This window comes from Dipodomys merriami, unplaced genomic scaffold (genome assembly GCF_024711535.1).
Source record: "Dipodomys merriami isolate MVZ:Mamm:240054 unplaced genomic scaffold, mDipMer1.0.p SCAF_13, whole genome shotgun sequence".
In the NCBI taxonomy this organism is placed as follows: domain Eukaryota; kingdom Metazoa; phylum Chordata; class Mammalia; order Rodentia; family Heteromyidae; genus Dipodomys; species Dipodomys merriami.
Genome location: NW_027202604.1, coordinates 31695458 through 31710097, shown reverse-complemented (window position 1 = coordinate 31710097; position 14640 = coordinate 31695458). Strand labels below are relative to the sequence as shown.

General features: G+C 36.3%; 1 protein-coding gene across 1 annotated transcript in view; it reads right to left on the bottom strand.

The window, feature by feature from the left end:
* The window catches only part of Cntn6 (contactin 6), a 267806-nt gene extending 257804 nt beyond the window's left edge, over window positions 1-10002 (bottom strand). The window contains 1 exon segment of the mRNA XM_070018410.1: window positions 9943-10002. The gene's annotated coding sequence lies outside the window, so the exon portion shown is untranslated.
* Window positions 10003-14640: the final 4638 nt, after the last annotated feature.

The following is a 14640-nucleotide window of genomic DNA, read 5'->3' as shown; positions in this document are numbered from 1 at the left end:
CCAATTGGCTTTGAAACACAATCCTCAGATCTCAGCCTCCCAAGTAGCTAGGATAATAGGCGTGAGCCACCAGCAGCCAGCAACAGAACTTTTTTTTTGGGGGGGGATGCTTTTTTTTATTATTGCGAAAATACCATACAGAGGGTTACACTTACATGGGCAAGGTAATGATTATTCTTATCAAGCATTGTTGCCTCCTCCTTTGTTTCCCTTTCCCATCCCTTCCCATCTCCCGTGGGCCAATCTCCCCCTTCATTCCCCCTCCACCCCCCATGCCAAAGTTGTAAAGTTCATTTTCGACATAACATCTTGTACATCTCATTGTTGCAATGGGTCCACCTGTATCCCTATTTAAACAATTTGTTTTTTCCCTTCCCCTCCACAAATTATACCAACATCAAATACAGTGAAAACAGGGGTTATGCCATAGTAATCAAAACAGCTTGGTACTGGCACAAGAACAGACCTCAGGATCAATGGAATAGAATTGAAAACCCAGAAATGAACCCACAGACCTATAGCCATCTAATCCTCAATAAGGGAGCTAAAAAAAAAAAAAAAGCAAGAATGGAAGAAAGACAGCCTCTTCAGTAAATATTGCTGGCAAAATTGGTTAACTACTTGTAGAAAACTAAAGCTAGATCCTTATATATCACCCTGCACCAGAATCAACTCCAAATGGATCAATGACCTCGGAGTCAAAGCAGACACTCTTGAAAACATTATAGGATGGAATAGGAGAAATCCTAGGTCTCCTTGGCACAGGCTGAAATTTTCTTAAAAGAGACTCAGAACTTTTCTTAAAGTCAAACACGGTGACTAGTTCCTATAATCTCTGCAAGACTGTAAGATGCTACCTTGAAAAAATTAAAATCTACAACACACACACACAAACACAAACACACACACACACACACACAAACAACACACACACACATGTAAAACAACGTTCTTCAATTCACTCTTTTATTCACCCGTAGAAGAGTATTAGCAAATCTGATTTCTGACTTTCCTTTCTTGCTCTGCTGATTGACACAAATAGCCAAAAAGACGATAATGTTCTGATAAGGAATCTCTTCCCACTGGTCCATCAGAGTATTCATATTTACAATCCTCCTGAAGAAGTTTGGCATAAAAGTTCCTATGTAGCTCCTATGTAGCTGCTGAAGGTGACTTTGTCACAGAAGAAAATCATAAATAGCAGGAATGGTGAACCACCACCGGGGAAACACAGCAGATACAAATAACTGGGGGAATTTTTTTCCCATAAAAGCAACAGTCAAACTTCAGCTCCACAAGAGGCTTACGCAAGGGTTCAACAAGCTGAATGGTGGAAGTGATACTGTTCAGTAAACACAGAATAGCAGGGGAGTACTTAAGATCTGGAAAATAATTGGCAGAGAGCAAAAATACTCTTGAAAAGTAAACCCAGTCGGGTTTTGGAGTGTCATGCCTGAAATCTTAGCTGTATAAGAGTCTGAGATTCTGAGGATCATGATTTAAGATCCAGCCCAGGAAGAGAAGTCTATGTGATTCCATTTCCAAAACCAACAGAGAAATTGGGACTAGAGACCTGGCTCATGTGCCAGCCATCAGCAAGCAAGTCCAGCAAGCAAGAGGCCCCAGTTTAATTCAAACCCCATTATGCAAAAACAAAACAAAACTTCTCTTCAATATATCTATATATGGAGATCACACATCACAGACAGGAAGATAATAGGTAAGGGAAAAAAGTAAAATCAGAAGAAAAGTCCAAAGTACAGAATGAACATCCCTAAAGGAACAAATAAAAGGGTTGAAAAGATTTAACACTGACATACACAATAGTTGAGAAATTTTTAGAATTGAAGGACAGATTTAAGAACTTGGAAGGGATAAAAAGAATAAATTTGAAACAACTCTAAAAATACACACATTGGTGAACCTGAGGACAAGAATGACACAGAGAAATTCCTAAAATATACCAGAATGAAATACCAATATAATACTGAACTATAAAATAAAATTGCATGCAATGTTCTCATGAACAAAATTTTAACCTAGAAAATCTTGCAACAGACTTTGAAAAACATTGTCCAGAGGAAAATACACATCTACAGAGTTTCCATGGTTAATGGCAATATTGTTTTAGAATGTAAATAAAATAATATTCAATGCATAAATATTAAGGGAGCTTAATAGGTTTTCTAGAATGGCTTCTTTGTTCCCTACATATTTTAAAATCCATTAGTTGTCCAGTAATGTTTGATTCTGCCATGTGCATATGTGCATACAATATACCTTGATCAGACTTGTCCCTCCATAACTTTCCCTCTTCTCCTTCCCAAATCAGCCTGAACAGGCTTCATTGTTCTGTATAACACCTGCTCATAAAGTACTTCGATCATGCTCTTCCTCCTTCACCCTGTCTGCTCCCCACTCCCTCTTGCTTCTACATGCACCCAACAGACCCTTGTTACATTCCGTTATTCTTTCTCCTTTTACTGTCTGCAAATTGTCCAACAATTAGCAATAGTGCACATGGAAAATGACTAGCCGGTGAGCATGTTACTGACAAGAAGAAATGGTAAACAAAAGAAGTCAGGGAAAGGTGTGATCAATTTAAACAAACACTGGCAAAATTATTAGGCAGTTTAAAAATAAATGGTACATATATCTTGGGAGCAATTTGAGCAAGCCATAGTCTTGTTTGCGAATAGGACTAGCATTTATGTGTAGTCAATCTTAGAAAATATAAAGTTGTGTGATGTGTTGTTACCTTATCTTTGTTCAATAAAACATAATGGAGAAGATTAGATTTACTGTACTAAAAGCCAAAAAGATGTGAACAAAGGTTGGATTGGGTTATTTACAAGGGCTCAAGGCTACAGAATCCTAACTATTTAGGAAATGGAGATGTGAGGATCAGGGTTCGCTGCTAGCCTGGGCAAAAAAAAGAAGTTTGAGAGGCTCCATCTCAACTAACAGCTGGGTTCAATGGTAAGCACCTGTTATTCAAGTTGTTAAGAAACCACAATGGCTAGGGCAGTGGTACATGCCTATCATCCCCATTGATACAGGAAAACACCAGTAGGGGGATCGAAGTTCAGAAATAAACAATACAAAAAACCCCCAAAACACAAAAAACGGGCTGGAGGTGTGGCTGAAGATAATTTTGATACTCTACATGGAAATTCTCACACTTGCTTAAAAGACCTAAATAAAGAATGAATGCCACATTTTAATAGTTACATTGTATAAATAAATATATCACTAAGAAAATAGGTAACAGAAACTTAATATTCACATGATGAAATACATTAACCAAGGTCAATGTTGAAATGAAATGTGGAATTAAATTAGTAGGTTCAATAAGTTTATTTTCAGTATGAGCTCTTTATTTTGTTGAACTCAGGGCTAGGATGCCCTTAGCTTTTTTACTCAAAGCTAGTACCCTACAAATTGACCCATACCAATGCTTTGTGCTTTTTGCTGGTTACCTGAGGAAAAAAGTCTCAAAGACTTTTCTGCCTAAACTGACTTTGAGCTTCAGATCTCAGATCCTCAGCCTCATGAGTAGCTAGGATTAGTTATGAGCTACTAGTATAAAATTTATATAATACTTTGAAATAATAGTACACACACACACATATATATATACATATATATATGTATATATATATATATATATATGTTAAAATTAAGATAACAAAGAACAAAAAAGAATGGCTTCTGGACTGAAGAAAATTATAATTTACTCCCATACTACTAGGTAATTTTCTCTTAAAAATGTATTTAGCACTTTATAGTTCTAAATGGTAGAAATTAATAAGTATCCAATTTGGGGATTACATGAATATTTACAATACCTTTGATCAACAAAAATGGCATAAAAGATGTGAATCATTTCCTTGAAAATTTAAAACTTACATAAAACATCAAAACATTTTTGTAAAAGTGTGAAAATGGCAAAATACAAAAAATTCCTTTAAAAGACAAAAACTTTCACTGTGTGAGTACTAAAGTTGAAGTCCAAGTATATTATTTAAATTTAAATGGTAACCACAAGGAAATACTACAATAATATAAATTGTTGGAAAATCTTTGGAAAATAAGACTGAAAGGTGTATGTGGAAGGGAGATATCTATATTTTAATTTAGTATTTTCCTGGAAGTTCAAGTTGTTTACAGATGTATGCCTGAGACATAAATATTTTATGTAAAAATAGAACAAAGGAATAAAAATAGGAAGAAATACACACAATTTGTAATAGTTTTCTCTGTTGAAAGGGACCAATTTCTTCCAATGTTTTCTTTTGCTTCTTATTTCTTCTTTTGCTTCTTATGTATAATCAGAAATTTAAATAAACCCTCTTTCTTAATCAGACTCAATTGCTTCTTCTATACAAAAATATCAATTCTATTTTTAAGCTACATGGATCCAAGGACCAGCATTTCTAAATCTAAATTTAGATTTTCAAAGTTCTTTTTGAACGTCTTCAATCTCCACTTTTATTTCCAAGTATGATTTACATTCCAAATTTAATTATTTGAGACATACAAAATACAATTGATTAGGTGATGATGATTATTTTGTTATATTTATTGTTTTATATTACTTTCACTCAATCCCAAAGCTCATATAGAAATGTTCTAACAATAATAATGTAATTATAAACAATGAACACATCAGATTGCCTATTAATTGTCAAACATTCTTCCAGGATGTTTTCAACATTATCTTGTCTATTCCTGTTAATAATACTATGAAGTCAATACTTTTATTATGTTCATTATATATGGAGAATGTAGGGTATAGACAGGTCAATGTCAAAGTTATTGTATGCTAGATAGAGAAAAGAAAGCATTTCTTGGTGTCACCTGAACTCAGAAAAGCCTGGCTTAAGAGGTTTTGTTCTCACTCTCATTTATTAATACTCAGGGAATAGCACTTGTTTCACTAACAAGACAATGTTTGCTTCATTGAAGCATCATAATATCTAGGTAACTTCATCCATCCAAGCATCTGTTCTTCATTCACTCATTTATTCCATTGAAAACTATCATGTACAAGGTTTACATTCATTCTACTTCCAAAAAGGAAGGGGCATTTTTATTCATATAATAATCAAATTCATGTGTAAATTACCTTAGGATTTATTGCAAGACAGTAGAATAGGCCACTGATATCATCAATACAGGCTCTCAGAAAGAAGGCTCAAGAAGCCCGTTTCATTTCCCTTATCTCCCTGATGTCATGCATTTATCACAACCCTTATCTTTCTGTTTTTTCTCTCCATCCTTCCTTCCCTCTCCCTTCATTTCTTCTTCCTTCTTTCCTTCCCCTCCCCTTCCCTTCCTACTTCCTTTTTTGTCTCTCTTCTTCCATCTTTCTCTTTCTTTTCTTCCTTCCCTTTCTTGTTTGCTTCCTTCATTCTTTCCCCTCCTTCCCTCCCTCCCCCTTCCTTCCTTCCTTCCTTCCTTCCTTTCTCCTTCCTTTCCTCCCTCCCTCCCTCCCTCCTTCCTTCCTTCCCTCCCTCCATCTCTCTCTGTTTCTTTGTTTCTTTCTCTCTCTTCCTTCCTTCCTTCCTTCCTTCCTTCCTTCCTTTCCTCCTTCCTTCCTTTCCTTCTTTCCTTCTTTCTTTCTTTCTTTCTTTCTTTCTTTCTTTCTTTCTTTCTTTCTTTCTTTCTTTCTTTCTTTCCATCTCTCTCTTTTCATTCCTCCTTCACTTTCTCTCTCTTCTCTTTTAATTCATTTTTTTATTTTGAGATAATCTTGCATCGTAGCCCAGGGTGGCCTCAAACTCCAATCCTCTGCCTCATTCATCAAGCACTCTTCCCACTAAGCCACATTTCCAGCCCAAACCTCAACTTTTAAAAAAATAACTTTTATTCATCATTCATTCTACAGAAACAACAAGGAACAAGAGAAAGGTAGTGGTGATGGCTATCGGGATATCAAACAAATTCAAAGCAAAAACCTTCTCTGCCCTCAAGACATTCACTGGTTTAACCCTAAACCACCAAATGTGAGACAAATTCCCCCAATTCTCAAATGCTAGAAACCATAGACCTCACAGAGGCATCAGGGAAAACCTGCTTCTTCTTTTTGCTGTAACTTTTAGGAAGATACAGACAGTATAACCCAGAGACTTCTGCCTTAATGACTTTACTCTAAGTTATATCATTCACCCAAGTGTTGACCAAGTAAATAAGCATCAGCCAAAATAAGCAAGATGACCCATCTGACAATTATACATCTTGGACATCAAATTTGCATTAAATCTGTAGATACCTTAATAGCATGTCCACAAACACCAAACTTCACAGGTCTTCCCATAAACAATGGACTTCATGTTCAAATGATAAAATCTCAAGAAACTATAGATAACTTAAAAAATTATTTTTTCCCTCTCTCATGATTGTTTTGGGGGAGCAGATTCATATGCTCACATCAAAATTAGGTAACATAGAGTTTCCCTAGCTCCATGCCTAGCACACACCTGACCCACAAGTAAGATCTTGATTCATGATGATGAACTTGACTTACTCGATGAACTTCCATTGGTCTATAAGCTCATCCAAATCCACAGATGTATTCAGATCACCTCAAGTCCATCAATGAATTAGGGTTCACTCATGTGTTGCCCATTTGATGGGTTTTGATAAATATGTAGTAAGTTACATTCACTGTTACAGTACCATACAGAATACTTTCAAAGCACCAGTGACTCATGCACATAATCCTGCTACTCAGGAGGCTGAGAGCTGAGGATTGTGGTTTAAAGTCAGTTGGGACAGGAAAGTCCATTAGACTCTAATCTCCAATTAACCATTAGAAAACCAGCAGAAGCACTGTGGGTCAGAGTGGTAGAGCACTAGCCTTGAACAAAATACTCAGTGCCCAGGCTGAGTTCAAGCCCCATAACCAAAGACAACCCCCTCCCCCCAGAAATGTAGTAACTAAATGGAAATAACAAGCTAAAACATAAGAGAATAAAAAATTCTAGAGGAAGATGAAAACACAGAACTAGAAGTTAAGTCAGAAACAGTGATACGGCACAAGTAGTTGAAAATCACCGTGGAGGATGGTAGGGCAGATTCAATAAAGAAAACAAAATGAGCTGGAAATATATAACTTGAAAATAACTTTGGATACCACAATAGCTGTGTCAGATGAACAAATGAGATACAACATGCCTACAATTGGTGACCTGGGAAAGAAAGAAGCAGTATAAATATCTGGCCCATCCCTACTGTGTCAGGAAATCAAACTGCACACACACACTAAACCAAGAAATGGTGAAATAAAAGAATCTTTAATCAATGTGGTGAATGTCAAGAACAGACTGATGAAGAATAAACAACTTTGGGACAAAAAGAACAGAAAAAAGCAAACAAAAACTCATGGACAAGGAGAATTCAGGAATAGAAACTCTATACATAGCCAGAAACCCAAGAAATATTGGTGAACTGATGAGCAAATACTGGTTGGCAAGGGATGACTTCTTTTAAATTTGAAGTGGGTCTAAATCGGGACCAGGAGAATTAGGTTGGAATGCAAATGCTATAAAACTCAGCAATGTAATCTGATAATAAAAATTTTAATTTAGGGAGTATAGGTGGCTTGATAATCATAAAGTATGTATGCTGATTTATTTCACTATCATAACAAGGATCTGTAAGATACTGCTTAATATTTAAATTTGCACTCGAAAATCACCTCCAAACTCTTAATATTTTCATATCTTTGTTTTCAAATTTAGGGTTTGCAGTAAGTAATACCTCATTTGGAAACAAATAGATACCTAAAATTTAGCCTTTTTTTTAAACTTTCATTTGGTTTCTTTTCTTTTTTTAGTTTAATTGAAATCTAAAATACAATCATTTTGTCAAATGTAGGTTAAAGTACCATTGTGATAAGGGAATATCCAACATTGATCATAATACCATATCATTCTAAGAACTAAAACTGTATTACACGAAACCGTTCTTACTAAAGTCTCTCCCCTTATCCCCTCTTTTCTGTCACTAGTATCTCATCTTTTTAATCAGAATTTAGGTATGAGGATAGTCTCTAAGTCTCATGATTGTTATTCATGAGTGATGCAATTTTTCAAACTTTTATGTACAGCTTATTTTTTAGAGTATACCTCATGCTACAGCATCTAATCAATTTGATGATAATGAACATACATAACTAAATAAGTGTTTCATATTCCTCTTCCCCAGGTAACATCTTAAAAGGGTAAAAATGTACTTTTATGCTACTGAGAATTTTCATTTATCAAAAAAGCAAAAGTAGGTGGTAAACTTAATATAGCACAAAAATTTTTCCCAGTGTAATGGCATTGTGTGTGTGTGTGTGTGTGTGTGTGTGTGTGTGTGTGTGTGTGTGTGTGTGTGTAAGGAAGTTCATGTGCACTCATTCTCTATGGACCAAGTAAATCCACAAAGATTAAAACCAATGGGATCATTCACTTAAAAAATGTTTGAAAGATGTAACATAATGCAGTTGTTTATAAAGGATGTACTTGTTAAGATGTGATAAGTTATGCATTTATATAACCTCATATAGAGCCATGTATAAAAGTTTGCAGATTTGAAAATCTTAAGGCTGCATAGCTATGATTGTTGCTGACAGGAAAAAATAAAAATCAGTGAGGCATCAAAGATGACATGACTATGTATTTCTGTTTGTTACATAAATTATGCTACTCTTTTGTGTGCATATGTTTTCCCTGTGAAGATGTAGATATTTACATGTTTGTATGAGAGAGAGAGAAAGATAGAGAGAGGGAGGGAGAGAGAGTGGAGGTGTAGAGTGTTTATTAGCTCCTTCCATTATAAAAACAGTGTACATAAATTGGAGAAACCTTCTACCACAGTGATTTTAAGAGATGATAAACAAATCCATCAGATAAATGAAAATTGCTCAAAACAAGTGATTCACTGTTCAACATATGGCTCCTTTTTATTACAGACATCTCTGGAAAACATTGTCACTGTAAAATAACATTAGGAATACCTCATTTTCCAAATTGATTCTATGTAATTTTACTCTTCTCCCTGTTTTCCTTTTTTTCTCTCTCTCTCAACATATCATTCATTTATTCATCTTGTGAATGCTTCTCAGAGGGCCCTGTCAGGATGCTGATTATTTTAAACAAGTAGTTTTCATTTGGGCAAACAAGAACTCTGAATTCCAGTTTCCCCCTCAACCCTCAATGTTACTGTATCACATTATCATAATAGGCTATGGATACATGCTTAATCTCAGAACTCTTCAAAGTTCTGTTCCCAAGCGATCAACTTCTGAAACTTTTCATAAACTATGATAAGAATCTCACGCAGAGAAGCTTTAACTCATGTGTGGTACAAAGGAAAAGCTATTTTCTCCTAGCTAGCTAAAACCAAAAAGCCAGACAAAATTTGGTGAGTCTATGTGACCTGCAGTCTAGCTTTTCTCCCATTACCAAAACCTTCCCTCAGGAAACTTTATAATCATTCCTTTAAATCATCCCTGGACATTGCAAACCACACCCCTGCCAAACCTTTGGGGGGAATATAAAAATTAGTAATCACATGTTCCCATCTGCCGTTCCCCAAAAGGAAGTGGCCATAGGAAAAGACCAGAATTAGCACTGTCATACCCTCTTGCCCATTAGTTTCTACTGCAGCAAAGACTAGTGAAACCCTGCAAAAAATATACCTGTATGTAATCTCTCTCTGTCTGGTTTGAGCCTCACTTCCCCCGAATACAGATTTAATACATCGCTTTTCCCTCACAAGGAATAAATGCATTTTAATCATCAACATCATAGAAACAGAACATCAATAAAGCAGTCACACACACACACACACACACACACACACACACACACACACACACACACACACACACACACACACACACACACACACACACACACACACAAACCCAACCCCAGCCCAAGCTTTTACCTGTTATGCTAAATACAAAGAGACTGAAAGGAAGAAAAGCTGCGGCTTGCCCAGCAATATTCTCATTGCAGTAGACAGAGCAATTTTGCACTTAGAGATCTTACCAGGGAAATGTCTCGAGATCTTTACAGTGTTTTTTTCCTTGCAGAACTCTCTTTCAAGCTCTCAGCCAAGGCATGCTGTGCATCCGGGCAGAACCAAGGCTTATGGACTGTCTACACAGCTGGGAGATAATGGGACGCTTTCTCTCTCTCTCTCTCTCCCTCCCTTCTCCCCCCTCTCTCTCTCCCCCTCCCTTCTCCTCTCTCTCTCTCTCTCTCTCTCTCTCTCTCTCTCTCTCTCTCTCTCTCTCTCTCTCTCTCTCTCTCTCTCTCTCTCTCTCTTTCTCTCCCTCTCCCTGGGACTGCAAGCCTTTTATCCACTGAGTATTGCGTGGCTCCTTTCTGGTGTTAAGCATGAAATACGTTCCTTCTCTCTTGCTGCATTCCTGACGGAAACTAGACAATTAGTTCTTCAGACCCATGGGCAAAGCTCCCGTTTGGAATATTCAAAAGGGGAAAAAAATTCTCTCCACACTGAAAACCAGCACTATCTTCATCATCCTTCACAGAATGAGAGAGCGCGGAGAGCAGCTGCCATTCCCTGGCATGCAAGATTAAATCCCCCTCCTCTTCTCTTTCTTTGACTAGAGAGAGTCACTCCCGTTGGGTCATCAGAAAAAAAAATGTATATATATATATATATATATATATATATATATATATATACACATGTGTGTGTGTGTGTGTGTGTGACTGTGTGTATATCTGTCTTATTGCAAACTGGGTCAGAGTAGCTACTTACTACCTTTCCAACAGGAAAGGAAGTAATTTATTTTTTCCTTCCTCTGGTTTCTCTGCATTGTCATTTGCAAGCAAAGATTAAGCCGGTCAAGGGTCTGCACAGATTTCCACTGTATTCCTGTGTCAGCCCTTCTGAAGCACGCCAGAAGCTCCACTATTAGTTAGAAGGAAGAGAGGAGGGAAATAAAAGCAAAGGGTCATAGGCACTGTCACCAAAACCTTTGTAAATCACATGTTTGAAAAGATAGGCAGGAAGTATCTTAAAGCCAGGAAAGTACATAGAGAAAGTAAAATCAAAGCAATCCAAAGCTACACTGTTACTCTTACAAGGAACATTTATCATCTCCAGAAGTAGAATATAAATGTGTGAGTGTTTATATAACAGCTCTGTTAAAAAAAATAGGAGGGTCCTTTTGGGTTTTACACAGAGCTCTCTGACTAAACTTTTTAATATGTGCAGGTCTTATTATTTGATTTGGAAGAGGCTGCTTGAACAATAAAGTAAGCCAAATGAAAAGCACACGTTAAGAACACAGAGATACTAACACAAGCAAACGTGTACAACATGAGACTATGGTAAGAGATTGGATTTATTTGCATGGAATAACAGAAGACATTATACTCTTCAGTGTCTCATAAGGAGAGGATATTGGGAAAATGAAATCAAATCAAATATAGATGAGTGAAAAAGTAACTTTGGGAAAGATACACACACTTAAAGCAAAACCAAACAAGACCAGAAATAAATAAATGATACCTTTTAGTTTCTATGCTTTTCCTTTAGCACTCCATGGTTTGAATTCCTAAGGAGAATATTCTTCAGTAAATATTTCAGGACCACCTGTCATCTCTTTATAAGGACTAAGCACTGTTATCAGAGGCCACAGAGAGAATGTGATACTTCTTTATGACAGGTAAACTCAAAACAGGCTGCACCAGCTGGGCACCATGAACTCACACCTGTAATCCTGGCTACTCAGGAGGCTGAAATCTAGGGAGGGGGGAGGGGTTTAGAGCCAGCTTAGATTGGAACATCCATGAAACTCTTATTTCCTATTAATTACCAAAAAAACTGGATGAAGGGGCATTGTGGTACAAGTGGTACCAGCATTAGCTTGGAGGGGGAAAAAAAACAAAAACAAACAAACCTCAGGGGCAATGCTCAGGCACTGAGTTCAAGTCAACACACATACAACTCCTACCTTTCCCTGTCCCCCTCTTCCTCCCCCCCTCCTTCTCTTCTTCTCGTTTTCCTCTTCTTCTCCCTCCTCTCTCTCTCTTCTTCCTCTTCCTTTTCACCTCCCTCCTCTTTCCCTCTCTTTCCCTCCTCCTCCCCCTCTCTTCTTTCTGGTTCTTCCTTCTCCTTCTCCTCATCTTCTTCTCCCCTCTCCCCCTCCCCTTCTGCTTTTCCTTTCCCCCCTTTCCCCTCCCCTTGCTTCTCCTTCTCCCCCTCCCCCTCCTGTTTTCTTTCCAGTACTTGGGTTGAAGTTAGAACCTGACACTCTTGCTCATTAACACTTGAGCCACACTTCCACTTCTTGCTTTTCTGCTGCTTAACTGGAGCTAACAGGCTCTTTCAATTGTCTGCACTGGGGCTAACTCCACACAGTGATTTTCAGACTTCAGCTTCTGGAGTTGCTAGGATTCAATGGGTGAGCTGTGCACTGCACTGTCACCCTTTCCTGAATCCTGTCTTTAGTTGCTAGGACTAAAGGAGCCTTTAGAACTCTTATCATCTGCAAAAGGGACTTATGCATGGAAAAGTCCCATGGCTAACATTCAATCCTCATTTTATTTCATAAAACAGTAACTGCTACTCCTTTAATCATGGTTCTTACTTAGGTTTTTGATTTCCTCCTATCTTACTGTCTGCACCTCCTCAGATCATTTAGAGGCATAATCACTTTGTAAATCTTTAAACACTGGGGAACATGCAAAATCTAAAACAGGCTCTGTACCCTAAAAGCTACAAAGAATTGTGGGAAACAAAATTCTAAATAAATGCAAAAATAAACTATTGTCATGAATCAACAAAACTCTGTAATTTTAAGAGTAATTTTAAGACTTAAGATTTCACATATTTCCAGCCAAAAACTCAGGAGACTATCCTTTGGCTTTGTGAATTGATGTACAGATACGTAAATGAAAATGACAAATTAAAATAAAACTGAAATGATATAGAGCAAAGTTGGAGAATTTACTCTTTGATCTTAGAATTTACTACCAATCTAAAGTTATCAAAGTGGGATTGTATTGGCAGGCAGGAAACATTGGTAGAACATAAATTAGTTTCTCAAAAATAGATCCTCATACATATTATGTTCAACCAAGTTTAGAAAAAGTTGTCAGAGTAATTCCTTGATAAAAGCATGGTATTCACTTGAAAAATGTTAATCTTCAGATTTACTTCACCCCTTACACACAACTATGAACTCTAAGTAGATTATGAAAGCTAAGGCAAAGAAAATCTATGACAACTTGGAAATTGGCAAAGATATATTAGAACCCATAAAGACACATATACAAAAAAAGCCAAATCACAAAAGAAATCCAATAAAAAGTATCTAAAAGACACAGAAACAGAAAAGGTTGTCCAATATCATTATTAACATAAAAATGAACACCTCAAGCTCATGATTCCACTGTGTACCCATTATTAGGAAGGTTAAAATTAAGCATACCAAAATAACAAAAGAATATTGAAAAATGGAGGAACCAGAAATCTTTATATTTTGCTAGTGGAATTAAGTGCTATAATTACCTTCAAAATAAATTTGTGGGGTTTTAAAAATAACCACAAAGAAACATCACTCATATTTTTACCCAAGAAAATGAAAGCAAATATGCTCATAAATATTTGTCAAGAAGAGCCAAATCAATTTTCATTTTCCTAATAGAAAAATACTTTGAAATAATACAATGTTCCCAACAGTCTAATATTTTTTAAAAGTCTTACATTCCTAAATATAATACTTATTAGAAATAAAAGCATATCTGAACTTGGATTGAGTCCAAAAGTACCATAGTACAAGAAATATCATCTAAGAAAAAAAAAATAAAGCAATAAAACCACCTGACCACCTGAACTTCCATATTCATTGCAACATTCTTCTCCATAGCCAAGTTATGATAAAATCTCAAATAACCCACAATAGATGAATGTACCAAGAAGATAAAATATATGTACATATATATTTATATAATATCTACATATCTACATACATACACATACTCAATATTATTTAGCCATTGGAAAGAAGGGAACTATGGAAAAATCATACATGATGTAAGCAAAGGTCATATGTAGATCTTAGATGTATAATACAACCTCCCAAGTACACACACACACACACACACACACATACACATAGAAGATCATATGCATATATGCATGAGCAACCTGACTAAAGTTCAATATATGAAGTAATGTAACTCCATGGAGTAAATCCTTTGGACAATGTACAGACAGATTAATCAAATGAATATCAGGAAGCTGAAATGTGTTTCCTATTAGTGGGGAGAGGCATTGGGAGGGGCAGACTACTGGAAAGGGAAGCAGCAGATGCTTTACTCAATGCACACGTGTGAAACAGGAAGTGAGAAGTGATGAGACTTAAGGAAAAGGAGAGATATGATGGAAGGGGCTTCTTAGGGTAAGATGAACTGTACACACAAATGACACAATAATTTGAAACCTTGAAAACATTGGAAGATTTAAAAAAGTTAAAAAAGAAAAGCTAAAGAAAAACCAGTCTACAATGATAGGAAGAAAAATTAAAATCTCAATGTTTTAGGTAATAAAAATATCCAGCAAAATATCTATGTATTTTGACAAATCTTTTCAAATATATAATTG